The sequence below is a fragment of the Leucopleurus acutus genome (assembly GCF_964270905.1).
Source record: "Leucopleurus acutus genome assembly, chromosome: 14".
Lineage (NCBI taxonomy): Eukaryota > Metazoa > Chordata > Mammalia > Artiodactyla > Delphinidae > Leucopleurus > Leucopleurus acutus.
In genome coordinates this window covers 9,438,015-9,450,318 of record NC_139156.1, presented here as the reverse complement: position 1 = coordinate 9,450,318, position 12,304 = coordinate 9,438,015, and the positions used below count along the sequence as shown (strand labels likewise).

Genomic DNA, 12,304 nt, shown 5'->3' with positions numbered 1-12,304 from the left:
GAGAGAAACCACTGGCCTCTGACTTGAGGAGGAACTTGGCTAGCATTAGACAGGTGAGTTGCCGGGGTCTGAGGAGGAATTCCCAGAGCCCAAGATGGACTCATGCCCAGATCCTCCCCCAGCTTTGTCTGGAAAGAGCCCTTCACCCTCATGAGTGTTCCCCACTTCAGTATGGCAATTAGCTACCCGGCTGTGGCCCTGGACATGCACCTTGGCTTCAGAAAATCTTCCTTTTCAAGTTTTCTCGCCACGCTGGAGCAAGAGTCCACGTGCTTGGAAGATGCAGGCATTGTGTGCTCCCCAATTTTAGGGCTTCCCAGAATCCCAGACCTGCCACAGGTAGTCAGGATAATTAATGTATGACCTAACTGGGGTGTCTGATGAGGCTGGAACCTCACCAGACCCCAGAGATCACGTGGGTTGCTGGGGACCTTCAGGGGTCTTGTGGTATCAGGCGATATTCAGTGCCAGGTTCCCTTTTTTGTTGCCTGTTCGTCCTAAGGCAGGAAAGTGCACCTAGGGCAGGTGGTCCTGTTCTCTAAAGGTCTTGGAGGCAATCATCTCCCCTGACCCTCGATTTTTTTTCCTGTGTGAGCCTGGAATTCGAGATTGGTTGCTGACCTGTTTGGAAATCCTGTTCTTGTATCCCAGTAAGCATGGCATATGGACGGTCCCTCAGAGCTCCTCCCTGAAGGAGGATTGTGTTCCAGCCCTGGGACACAAGAATTCTCCAGAAGGAGAATCAGTCACCTGATCTGTATTCTGCGCAGGTCACCTAATCCCACCCCATCCTGGGTGATGACTGAGAATCACCCTTCCTATGGCTGGGCTAAGGCCAGGTACATGGGAGGGCCACTCTTCTGATTCCTTAACCTCAAAAGCAACCCCACCAACTCCCTTCCCAGGGTGTGAGTTTCATTTTTACCCTGAAAAATAGGAAAGAGCTGTCTTTAACTCTCTGCTACCCAGTTTCTGGAGGGAATAAGAAAGGAAGAAATCTGGGTTCAGAGAATGTTTGATTCATGTTTGATTCTTGTTCTCTCTGCGTTCTGATTTCTAGTAAAAACAGGAGTTTACTGCTGGAGTTGCTCCTTCTGTTGACTTCTGATTCTGACTCTGTTCATAAAGGGGGCTGGTGGCATCCATCATTCAACAAATATTTCTGTTCTAGGCACTGAGGATACAAAACAGATAAAATCCCTGTGGGTGTGGACGTGACATTCTAATGCGACACGCAGAAAATAAACCAGATAAATAAGTAAAATATATGATGTGTGGGAACGTGATCATTGCTAAGGAAAAATAGAGCAGGGAAGGAGCTAGGAAGTGCCTGTGAGGGGAGGGAAAGTCAAGTGCTCAGTCCCTTTCTGTGACTTTGGATCATCCTCCTGATTTCACTGTTCTAATTTATGTTGTCAAAGAGGCTAACGCCTGTCTGGAGGATCCAGGGCCCAGCATGTAAGCATACAGAAGGGGCTCAATAAATATTTTTGCTGGAAACATACAAGTGCTTTGCACATGCAGGGCAGGATGATGATGATGACAAGGATGTTTGAAAGGTAAACTGCAGATTCTTGAATTCAGAGTCCTCTCCCTTTTCTTCAGATGACAAGTATCCATGGAATATTCCAGCATTCCTCAATGCCGTCTGTGGGTCCTGAACGTTCTTGGTTTGCTCCCAGACTGTAATTTCAATAAGGGAATATTCCACATACTTTTTTTGTTGTTAAATAACACTGAAAGTACTGTTATGTAATAAACTTCTCCATCCAAAAAAAGACCAGAGGAAAAGCAGAGAGTGTTTTTTTTGTTTTGTTCTGTTTGTTTTTTCTTTTTTCTGTTTCTGTTTATTTGTTTTTTTTCTCATTGTGTTCATTGGCCGATCCAGAGCCTTCCACACAGAGGGATGCTAACAGGTTCTGGTTACACTGCAACCTCAAAGTAGCCCTTACCTTGGTGTGTGTCCTTGGGCAACTTGAGTCACTTCTCTGGCTTTCCTCATTGTCTGTAAATGTGACTGTCAAAATCAAACACCCTTTGGGGCTTGTTAGGCAAAAACAGCAAAGGAATAATTTAAAACCGCTCAGTCAGTAATGTCTAATAATAATAACACTCAGGAGAAAGATTCCCTCTGGGTTCCGTCTGGAGGGAGTGAGAGCTCTCTGCTTCAGTGGTCTGATCTCTGAGCTAGGGTTTTCAGATCAAACACAAGACATTAAGGTTGAATTTGAATTTCAGATAAACAAGGAATCTTTTTTTTTTTTTAAGTTTAAATATGTCCCAAATATGCCATCTAGAATCTTCTAGGATTCTGGAGCTGGAGACCCTTCTAGACCCCCTAGCCAGGGACAACAAGCTCAAATATCCAGAGAGACCAGGCAGGTGACACCTGGGTTTTTATGTGAAATCTCCCTATTTTTAACTGTTAGCTACACATTCAGTTAAAAATAAAACCCACTGTGTGGACAAAAGGAAACAGCTCTGGCCAGTTTATAAACTATGATGAGGCCAAATCCTTTCAAGCATTGTAAAGATGAGGAAATGAGGCCTCGGGAAGACAGCTGTCAGCAGGGCTACACAGCTAAGGTTTCTCAAAAGATAACAGAACAATCATCCTGGAAATGTTGAAGACGAGCAGTCTGAAAGAAACAGGGCGGGAGCATTCCACGCAGGCTGGGGAGCGGTTTTCCCCTCTATCAGCTTATCAGACTCTGAGAACATTCTGTAAGGTGAGCGGTTGAGGTCACTGAGCATCAGAAAGGTAAAGTGTCACCCTCTGCCTAAGGTCACAAAGGTAAGTGTCCACAGGTAAGTCTAGGGCTGTTTTTCGCTCCACCTCTGATGTTGATGAGATAATATCTAAGCTTCCTTTAGAATCCTAATGGAGGTAAACTCCAAATCCGATTCTCTACCTCATAAACAGAAGTGAGTCAGGAGGCCAGGCTGAGTGCTGAGACTTTTGACCCAGTTCACAAATAAAGAAGGCGTTAAGTAGTCAAGGTTCCAGGCTCGTAGGCATTTACCTTGTGTTTTCTGTCCTAGCAGCTGTACACGTACAGCCTGTGCTACTGCTGGACATTGATTTGTCTCCTGTACATGTTTGCATAGGAAGGATGTTCTGAAAGGTGTTCCTAAAGATTTTGATGGAGAAGGAAAGGAAGGACACAAACGGAACAAATATTTATTGCGAGCCTAGCGTGTGCCATGCACTGTCAAAGCCGTGGCATATAGTCCTTTCCCAGCTCTTTGCGGATCTGAATGATTCTTTTTTTCAGGTTTCAGCTCAAAAATCACTTCGTCAGACTGCCTTCCCTGACCACCCTCTCTAAAGAGCCCCTCCTCCCCCACTATCTCTTTAACTTGCTTAGTTTCTCCATTGCATTAAAATCTGTATTTATCTTGCTAGTTTAAGGACTAGCTCCCGCTACAGACTGCAGACTCCATGAGGTCAGGACGGCATCTATCTTGTTCTCAAGTGTGTGTCTAATGCCTCTTACGGGATTTGGCATGGTAGGTGCTCAATAAACAGGTTAAATATTTACGAATAAATATTTATGATAATACATATTTATGTTCCAGCCTTTCGACTAATCGAATATCGACTAATCGAATGACTAATCGAATTTCGACTAATCATTCTTTAAGTTTCTCTAAGCCTCGTGTCCTATTAAGTAGGAGGTGCAGATACAGTTCTAGGGAGAGAGAAATTGTTAGAATTGGCGCGAAGGGCTGTAAAGCGTTTTTCCCCAGGTCACACAGCAGCCTGTGAATTTATACTTCCTGGACTGATTATGGGACAGCTTGCAAACAAACTATCTGCAAACGAATGAAGCCTATTTTTAAAGATCCCTGTGCCTGGAAGTTCTAGGCGGTGACACAAGAGAACCCTGAGTTCCAACCCCGAGCCAAACCCCGTGGTCCTCGAAAACTACGAATCCCAGGATGCACCGCAGCGCAAGGGCCCAGCGCTCCGCGCGCGGTCCTCCCCAACGCGCCCGAGGTCGCCGCCCCTGAACCAGGAAGACGCCCCCTAACCCGGCCCGCCACGCCTCCAGGACCCGCGCGGGGCCTGCCGGAACTTGTAGTCTCCTTGGGCTGGGAGTGCCCGCTCTGGAATCTCTGCCGCCGTCTGGGGTCTGAGGTAGCGCGGGCACGCGTGCGCAGTGCGCGGGCAGGCCGTCGTGGGCGCCGCTCCCGGCAGCTCGGTGCCTGTGGGACCAGGGGCCGCGGCGGCGCCGGTGCTCCCGAGCGAGGGCCGCCGTGAAGTTCGGCGTGAGGAGTGCGGCCGCGCCGGGGCGGGGTGAGCAGGGCCGGGCTCCGGGAGCGCGGCGCCGGCTGAAGCGAGCTGGGAGGCTCGAGGGACCGGCGGGCGCTGGTAAGTGCGGGCCCGCGGGCGGTGGGGGGCGCGGGGTCCCGGGCTGCGCCCCGAGGCCTCTCTCCTGGCCGGTCGGCCCGCGCGGCTGCACCTGGTAGAGGCCGCGGGGCCGGCTCACCTGCGCGCGCCGAGTTCTGGGCGGCGGGAGGGGGCGGCGGCGGCGTCTTCCCGCGGCTCCTTCCTTTATTGTTTTCCTGACCTCGACCCTCGGCGGCGTCCGGCCGAGGATGGTGGGGAGCCCGGCGGCGGTCGCTGTCGCCGAGGAGCCGTGCGGTGGCTCTGCTAAAAAGTACCGTCGCGCCCTCCTCCCGGACGCCCGGCCGGCCAGCTGTCGGGGGATTCCCGGCGGGCGACGCCTGTCGAGTGGCTAGACTTAAGGGCAGAGCTCACGGGGGCTCAGCTGCCTAGGGGCATCGTCTTGTATTATGTTAGTGCGCTTTCACTTTAGGACTCGCCGAGTCAGAAGTCGACTCCGCCCTGTGCCGTAGCATCCTGCAGTATTAGTGCTTTACCCTAGCACCTTAATGGTGCAGTGACCAGTGCGAAAGTTGGAAGTGACTTGTTCAGGGTCACGCAAGTAGGACCAAGGAGGCGACCAGAACCCAGGTCTTTAAGCTTAGAGGCCAGCTGCCAGTCTCACCGCTTTGGGACCGTCTTGAGTGGTTTGTGGTTTATTTCAGATTCTTTCTATTGACCCTCCTGGATAGACCATCAGAGGGGAAAGTGTTGTCATAATGAAAGTCGTGTTTACCGCCTTTGGTAGAATTCTAGTTATGCTGTGCCCAACAGCAGAGCATCTGCGCGCGGCTGGCCACCTGAATAATGAAACTCGATCGCTCTGTTGGGGGCAGGTCCTAGAGGAGGTTATAGAAGATAATATAGTAAGGCAATTTGGGCCATTTTTTTCCCCCTCCGATTTCACCTTACAATCCTATAATGCTTGTTTTCTTATTTTATGATTGATCGTTGTTGGTTTTGATAAGATTTTCTTAGCTTTAACGGAGTCGTTGCCGTTTGTCAATTCGTTTTTTTAACTAGAAAACCTTATTTCCTGTGTGCTTAACGACTGGAACCAATAGCGCACTATGCGGTTTATACCATAGTCTTTTATCCGAGAACTACTCATCTGTCTGCTTTATTTCCCCCCAGGCACTCAGCTTACACACTTTCTATGTTAGTTTAAAGCCATTGAAACTCTACAGCAAAATTGGGGTAAGCTTTATATGATTCAGAGAAAAACTTGAAAAAATCATTTTGTAAAACTAAAATTTTTTTTCACAGAAGAACTTGAAGAATTGTTATTTAAAAAATAGTAAGATTCATTCTGACTAAAAAGCCTATTGCGTTTCTTACTCAAATTTTCATAGTAACACATTTGTGGCAAAAGATATTTCCCCAAGTAGAGTTAGTTTAAATCCTTAACTTGGCCATATCTTCCCAGGGGAAATTACATTTTAAAATATTTATGTATTTAAACAAGAGTATTTAAGGTTAGCAGAATTTGAGTTAATAATTAATTTATTTTATAGTGCTGTAAACCCTATAGTGTATCCATTGACAGGATTCTCTTGAAGAGTGTACCTGTATCAAAGGATATAGCCATGCATTTGTCCTTTGTGGTAAGCAGAGGATAACTTCGTGGCATTAAGGAGATGTGATTTATATGTATTGAAACTGCTTCACACCTCATTTTATCTTGTTAATTAGTATTTTTATTGTTGCTTTTGAGAAAGGGGGGAAGTAGCAGGTTTGTATCCCCCTCCCCCCTAGTTTTAGCAATGTAGCAAAATAGGAAAGAGGTGGTGTGTAAATGTGAGTTTGTCATAGACTAGGAGAGACAGTAAAACAGGATAAGTATACAATTGTTAGGAAACTGCCATGAGTTCATAAGCCGGAAGGACCGTTTTAGAATTGTTTAAGGACATTAAGAATAGCATAGAGTTATTTTCTTTAAAAAGTCACTGTGGGCAACACTCACATGTTGGTTGTTAATATATAGGTTGTGATATTGAAGACCCCTAGGAGAATAACTTGGGAAAGATGGAAACATTTTATCTTTTTATAGGGCTTTTTCTCAAAAAACATTTAATGCAGCTTAAAAAATAAAGACTTTTATTTAAGCCTGAAAGTTCTTACATTCCTACTGCAAAACCCATAGTTACTTCTACCGATGATAATTTGTAATCCAGAATGAAATCCATGAAGTAATTTATTAGCATAATTTAAGTCGGCCTTTGACATTGAAGTACTGTTTGATGTTAAATAATTGTTCTTGTTTAAATAACTGTCATTTAAGAACAAGGAAGATAAATAGTTTTCTGAATAAAATGTAGTAATTATTCAGATGTGACAGTAGTTACTCACACTCTGCCTTTATTAGACAGAAAATTTCAAGTTCTGTAGCAGTAACTGCCTCAGCTTTATTACTTTTTCACATGCTTGAGCATTTTACTTTTGATAATATTAAAATTTGATTTTAAATTTCAAGGTGATTCTCTCATTTAGATCTGCAATGATACAATAAAATGGCTTTATTAGGAGATAAATGTTAACGTTTAGTTTTAATTCTTTTAGCCATTTGTAAGTACCTAGCATTTGGAAATTTATTGACTGGTATCAGAAAAGAGTTCCTAGGGTAGAAACTTTCTGTTGCTTTAGATGCTTGTCTACAATGCTTAATTATTTTTAGAAACATAAACGTGTGGATTTTTTTTTTAATTTAAAAATAAAAATTGTTGGTATTTGTTGCAGCAATAGGATTTTGTTATGCTTAATGAGTGACATTAAACCATTTGAACTCTGAGTGATATTTTTTCCCAGTGGTTGCTGTATGATAAAGAACACGTGAGTTTGTAATTCCTAGAAGATATTTAAGCAAACATGTGCTTGCTGTTTATTTTGGTAAGCCTTTGATTAGTTGAATTGCTTTGATTTAGGAAGATGGTATTTTGAGGATTTTAAATCATAAACATTCTTTGAACTGGAATTTCTGTTGAATGTAAAAGAAAAATCAGAGTCATTTAGGATATTATTTTAATGCTTAAGTCTTTAGAGTCTTAAAAATATTGAAGTCTTAAATATTTTTTCCTACATGGAACCCTTATCAGACTTATCAGTCTGATAATTTTATTCTTCAGAAAGTTGTGGTTTTACTCCTTTGGGTAGCCTAGCCTTTAATAGTTTAACCCTTGAAATCTGGATTCTGGATTCAGTTTAACCTCTTCTTGAAGAAAGGACAATCACAGGCACTTAGAATTGGAAGTGGTCTCAGAGGACTTCTAATGTAGCATCTTGTTGGGTCCCGTAAATCCCCCATGGGAATTTCCACATCAGGTGTTCCTGTCATTACTGAGGGCAGTGATGCTGTGCCGTATGTCGTCAGGTTATTGAGCGGTCTGAGCTTGGTGAGAACAGATTTAAGACAGTTATATTTTTCCACATTGACTGCTTTCAACTATGCTTTGTTGGATCTTCCCTCTCCCTGCTTCCTCATGATTTCATGGGCAAATGGTAGCTTTTCTATCATTTACAGCTATTAAAAGCTCCAGTCTAATCTATTTCAGTTTAAACCTTCAATCTCCTATTAAAGCTCCACTCCTCCTTTAACCCAGTATCTGGCCACTTATTCCCTGAGGCACTTGGAGTGGGGAGGGATTGTGATATGCTCCCTGGATACCTCTTTCTTTTCCCTCTTTGTGGATGTATTTGAATAGAGACTAGTTAGAAGAAAAATGAAAAAAGGCAACTCTTTCTTACCTGGTGTTATTAAAGCCTTTTCTTGATTAACAGTGGCGAGCCATTAATGTCTAGTGGTAGGCTTCCAAACTGGAATTTTTGGTGAGATCTTGCAGGGAGAGTCCCCACTGCACAGTCCCTGGATATGAAATTTGCTGTGGGTAAACCTTTACCAATCTACACTCCTTCCTCATTTCTGTCCTCTCAGTCTACTTGCTGGTTCTTATGAGTGTTTGGGGGTAAGGTGGGTTTCTCTCTGCAGCCAGATTTTTTGATAACAGCAAGACAGCTCAAGTCCAGCTACCTTCTGTAATTTACACTTAATACACTGGAAACTTACTTCCTTTTGATGTCAAATGGTGGCCTGCAGCCTGCTTAAGTCTGCTCCCTTTCTGTGCCCTGCCGTTTCTCATCAATTCTCTTTGTCCCCCTGCTCAAATAGGCACAGGGTCACTCAGTCTACTTCATAAGCAGACATTGAACTGGAGAAAGAGATGACAATTTGTCCTTCTTGTAGGCACTTCTGATCTTGGTGAATGATTCTCTTGGGGCCCCCTACCACTGCTTTTGGGTGACCATCACCTTCCTTCTCCCTGAACACTTGGAATACTTGTGTTTTTCCCTCTCTTCTGTCAGCTGCTCGTGTAGAGTGGAATGACGGTAAGACGTTGGTTAGAGTACCATAGCCCTGAGGTGTGTGTGGGGTGTCAGGGCCAGACTCCACAGGTATTTGATCCTTGATGTCTGTATATCTTAAGCTTTGTGTTGTCAGAAGTTTTGGGACAAGAGTAGTCTCATTCAGCATCTAATCAGGACTTCAGTAGTGAAGTCCTGTGGGCCTAATGAAGTCTCACTGTGCAGAATTTAATTTTTCTTTTTCTTTTCTTTCTCTCTTTTTGATTTTTGTTTTGTTTTTATTTTTTTGACTTGCTTCATGGTTCCTGACTGATGAAGTGTTAACTGTGTGTGTTAATTTATGAATGTTTGTATGATCTAACTATGCCCTTAGAGCACAAGTAAAGCTGAAGGATAGATTTTGTAGAGGTTTTAATTACACAGTTTTATCTGTTCTTACCTCATACTAGCTTTACTGAAAGTATGAATCCAAACAGAAATATACTATCGAACCTTTTTCCTTCCATCATCTAAGCAAACCAGTCGATTAAATCGTTTGCTAAATGATTTCTCATCAGATGACGCAAAAGCGGCTTTCTGTCTGGAAACTTAAACATTAATATTTGATGCAATAATTATGGGTTCCTTAATTTTTCATTCAACAAATTGTTATTGAGTCCCTTCCATGTTCCAGCCACTGTTTTAGGCATTGGAGAAACAATAGTAAATAGAAAAAAAGTCCCTGATCTCATGGAGCCTACATTCCAGTGTGGGGAAACAGACAAGAAATAAGTAAATGATATTGTTTGTTAGCAGTAAATACTAAGGAGAAAAATGAAGTGGGGAAGGGAGATGGGAAGTGGCAGGACAGTTTGGAGCATTTGCAGTTTTAGATGGGGCGTCAAGAAGGCTTCCCTGAGAAAGTGACATTTGAGTTAAAAGGCTCCGAGTGGGGAGCTTGTCTAGTGAGGTAGGCGTCAGTGACTAGATGAGTAATCAAGCGGGGGAACTGGGACAGTTTGGGGTGGGGGGTAGGTGAAGCCTGTATGTCTTTGTAAGAGCTTTGGTTTTTACTTTGAATGAGATGGGATTGCATTAAAACAGTGGTTCTTAACCTTGGCTGAATGTGGGAATTATTGGGGGAGCTTTAAAAATGTACTGACGCTTAGATCCCATCTCCAGAGTTTCTGATTTAATTGGTCTGAATGCTCTAATCTAGGCATCAGGATTTTCAAAAAAACTCCCAGGTAATTTTAATAAGCAGCCAAAGTTGAAGAGATTTGAGCAGAGTGACATTTTATAGTACTGAAGAGCATGGGCTTTAGAGCCAGATTCCCCTGGTTTGGATCCTGGCTCTGCCACTTCCTAATCATGTGACCTTGTACAAGTTATTTTTAAAATCTTCTGTGCTTTGTTTTTCTCATCTGTAAAATTATTATAAGGATTAAATTAATTTTAAATATTTGCTTGGCAAATATTGAATAAACACTCGAACATATGTTTTAATGAGATCACTCTGACAGCTGTATTGAAAATGGAGTGAAGGGGGCAGGGAAGCCCTTGCAGTAGTCCAGCTAAGAGGTGATGGTGGCTTGGACCAGAGTGGCAGCAATGCAAATGGTGGGATTCTGGATATACTTAGAAGATGGAGCCAGTAGGATTTGCTTATGGACTGGACATGGAATGAGAGAAACAAGTCTTGATCAAGTGTGACTCCAAATTTTGCCTGAACAGCTGGAAGAAGGGAGTGACTTTACTGAGATGGGAAGGACAGAGGGGAACAGATTGCTGAGGGGGTATATCTGGGCTCAGTTTGCTAAGTGTGAGAGGCCTGTTAGGTAAGTAAGTAGATCCATAGAGTTGGCAGTTGTATACATGAGTCTGGAGTCCAGCAGAGTGTCCAGGGCTGGAGATAGCAGTATTTAGACCTATGTGAATGAGTGAGCTCACCAAGAGATTGAGTGTAAATAGAGAAGAGGTCCGTGGACCATCCCCTGGGACACTACAACATTCAGAGGTCTAGGAGACGAAATGTTTTTTAAGGTTTCTGATGTGCTCTGGAATGAAAGATAAAAGACAATTATAATTCTTTTTTTTTTAAACAGCTTGGTTGAGGAATAATTCACTCAAAGTGTGCAATTCAGTGGTTTTAATATATTTGCAGAACTGTGCAACTGTTATCACAGTCAGTTTTAGAGTATTTTTAGCACCTTAAAGAGAAACCCTGAACCCTCCCATCTCTAGGCAACTCTTCATTCCTTCCCATCCCCCATCCTCCTAGGCAACTACTAATCTACTTTCTATCTTCATAGATTTGCTCATTCTGGATATTTCAGATCAGTGGAATCATATAGTGTTGTGATCTATTTAGAGAGAAGTGATATCCGTTAATCCCTGGCTTCTAGATTCATTAGATGCTAAATCATTTGGTAAAGGTGGGGACTATAAGATCTCACCACTGTAAAGATACATATACGTACATTTTGCTCTTTTTAATTGGTAAGAGCACTGGGGTGAAATTTTGAGACTGAATATTCTGTTCCCTAACAACCTGTTTTCTCGTGGTATTGGTGTTCATTGAAGGTTCTTGCTTAAATCAGTGATTATATTGGAATTGCAAAGTGGTAATTTTCTATTACTATCATATTTTCAAAGATCATGAGTTCATACTAACTGATTCTGATGCATTGTATAGAATTTTTCCTTTTGTTTTGTATTTGTACGTTTTTTCCCTTACTGTGAAAATCTAGGTTCCTAATAACAAAATTTGTTTAATTTTACTTTACATATAATCATAGCATCAGTATGTTTACATTGTCCTGTGATGCACCTGAAGTACTATCATTTGCATAAAATTGTTTCAGAATTACAGTAGCAAGTAGGATTGCTGGTCATAGGGTAAATGCACATGTTAAATAGTGCCAGATTCATCTCAGTAGGGTCATACCATTTTGCATTCCCACCAGCAATATAAGAGAGTTACTGTTTTCTTACAGCCTTACTAGTATTGTAGGTTGTCAGATTTCTGAATTTTTGCCAGTCTCATAGATGAGAAATGGTATCTCTGTGTAGTACAGACTTGTTTTGAACTTTTCTTATGAAAAAAAGTTCTTATTAACCTTTCTTTTTGTGATGAAGAATTGTGAACGTCCACAGAAGTCATCTAGCCCCGACAACTGCCCACCCAGGCCATCCCTCCTTCATCCAGCCCTCCTTCCAGAGTATTCAGATAATGTTTTGTCTCTGTATGAATAAATATCTCTAAATGATGCGAATTCATTTTCTTAGTAACATAACCACAATACCATCACCACACTGAAAAAAAAATACATGTTTCCTTAATATCATGAGGCAGTATTCAAATTTCCAGTTTCCTTAGATAACTCAGTGTTGTTGTTAACAAGATTTAAATAAGGCCCACATGTTGTGATTATGTCTTTTTAGGTCTTTTAACTTATAAGTTCTTCCTCCAGTTCCTTTCCCCCTACTCCCTTGGAATTTATTTCTGAAGAAGCCATGTTGTTTGTCCTGAGAAACTAATTATAGTTTGAATTTTGCTGTTTGAATCTCTGTGATATA

The 12,304-nt window shown here is 42.5% G+C and overlaps 1 protein-coding gene across 2 annotated transcripts in view; it reads left to right on the top strand.

Annotated features, from left to right (window-relative positions):
* Window positions 1-4,163: 4,163 nt before the first annotated feature.
* PLEKHA1 (pleckstrin homology domain containing A1) overlaps window positions 4,164-12,304 on the top strand; it is a 58,781-nt gene continuing 50,640 nt past the window's right edge. For both annotated transcript variants that reach the window (XM_082853894.1, XM_082853895.1), the window contains exon 1: window positions 4,164-4,375. The gene's annotated coding sequence lies outside the window, so the exon portion shown is untranslated. The remainder of the gene's footprint in view (window positions 4,376-12,304) is intronic.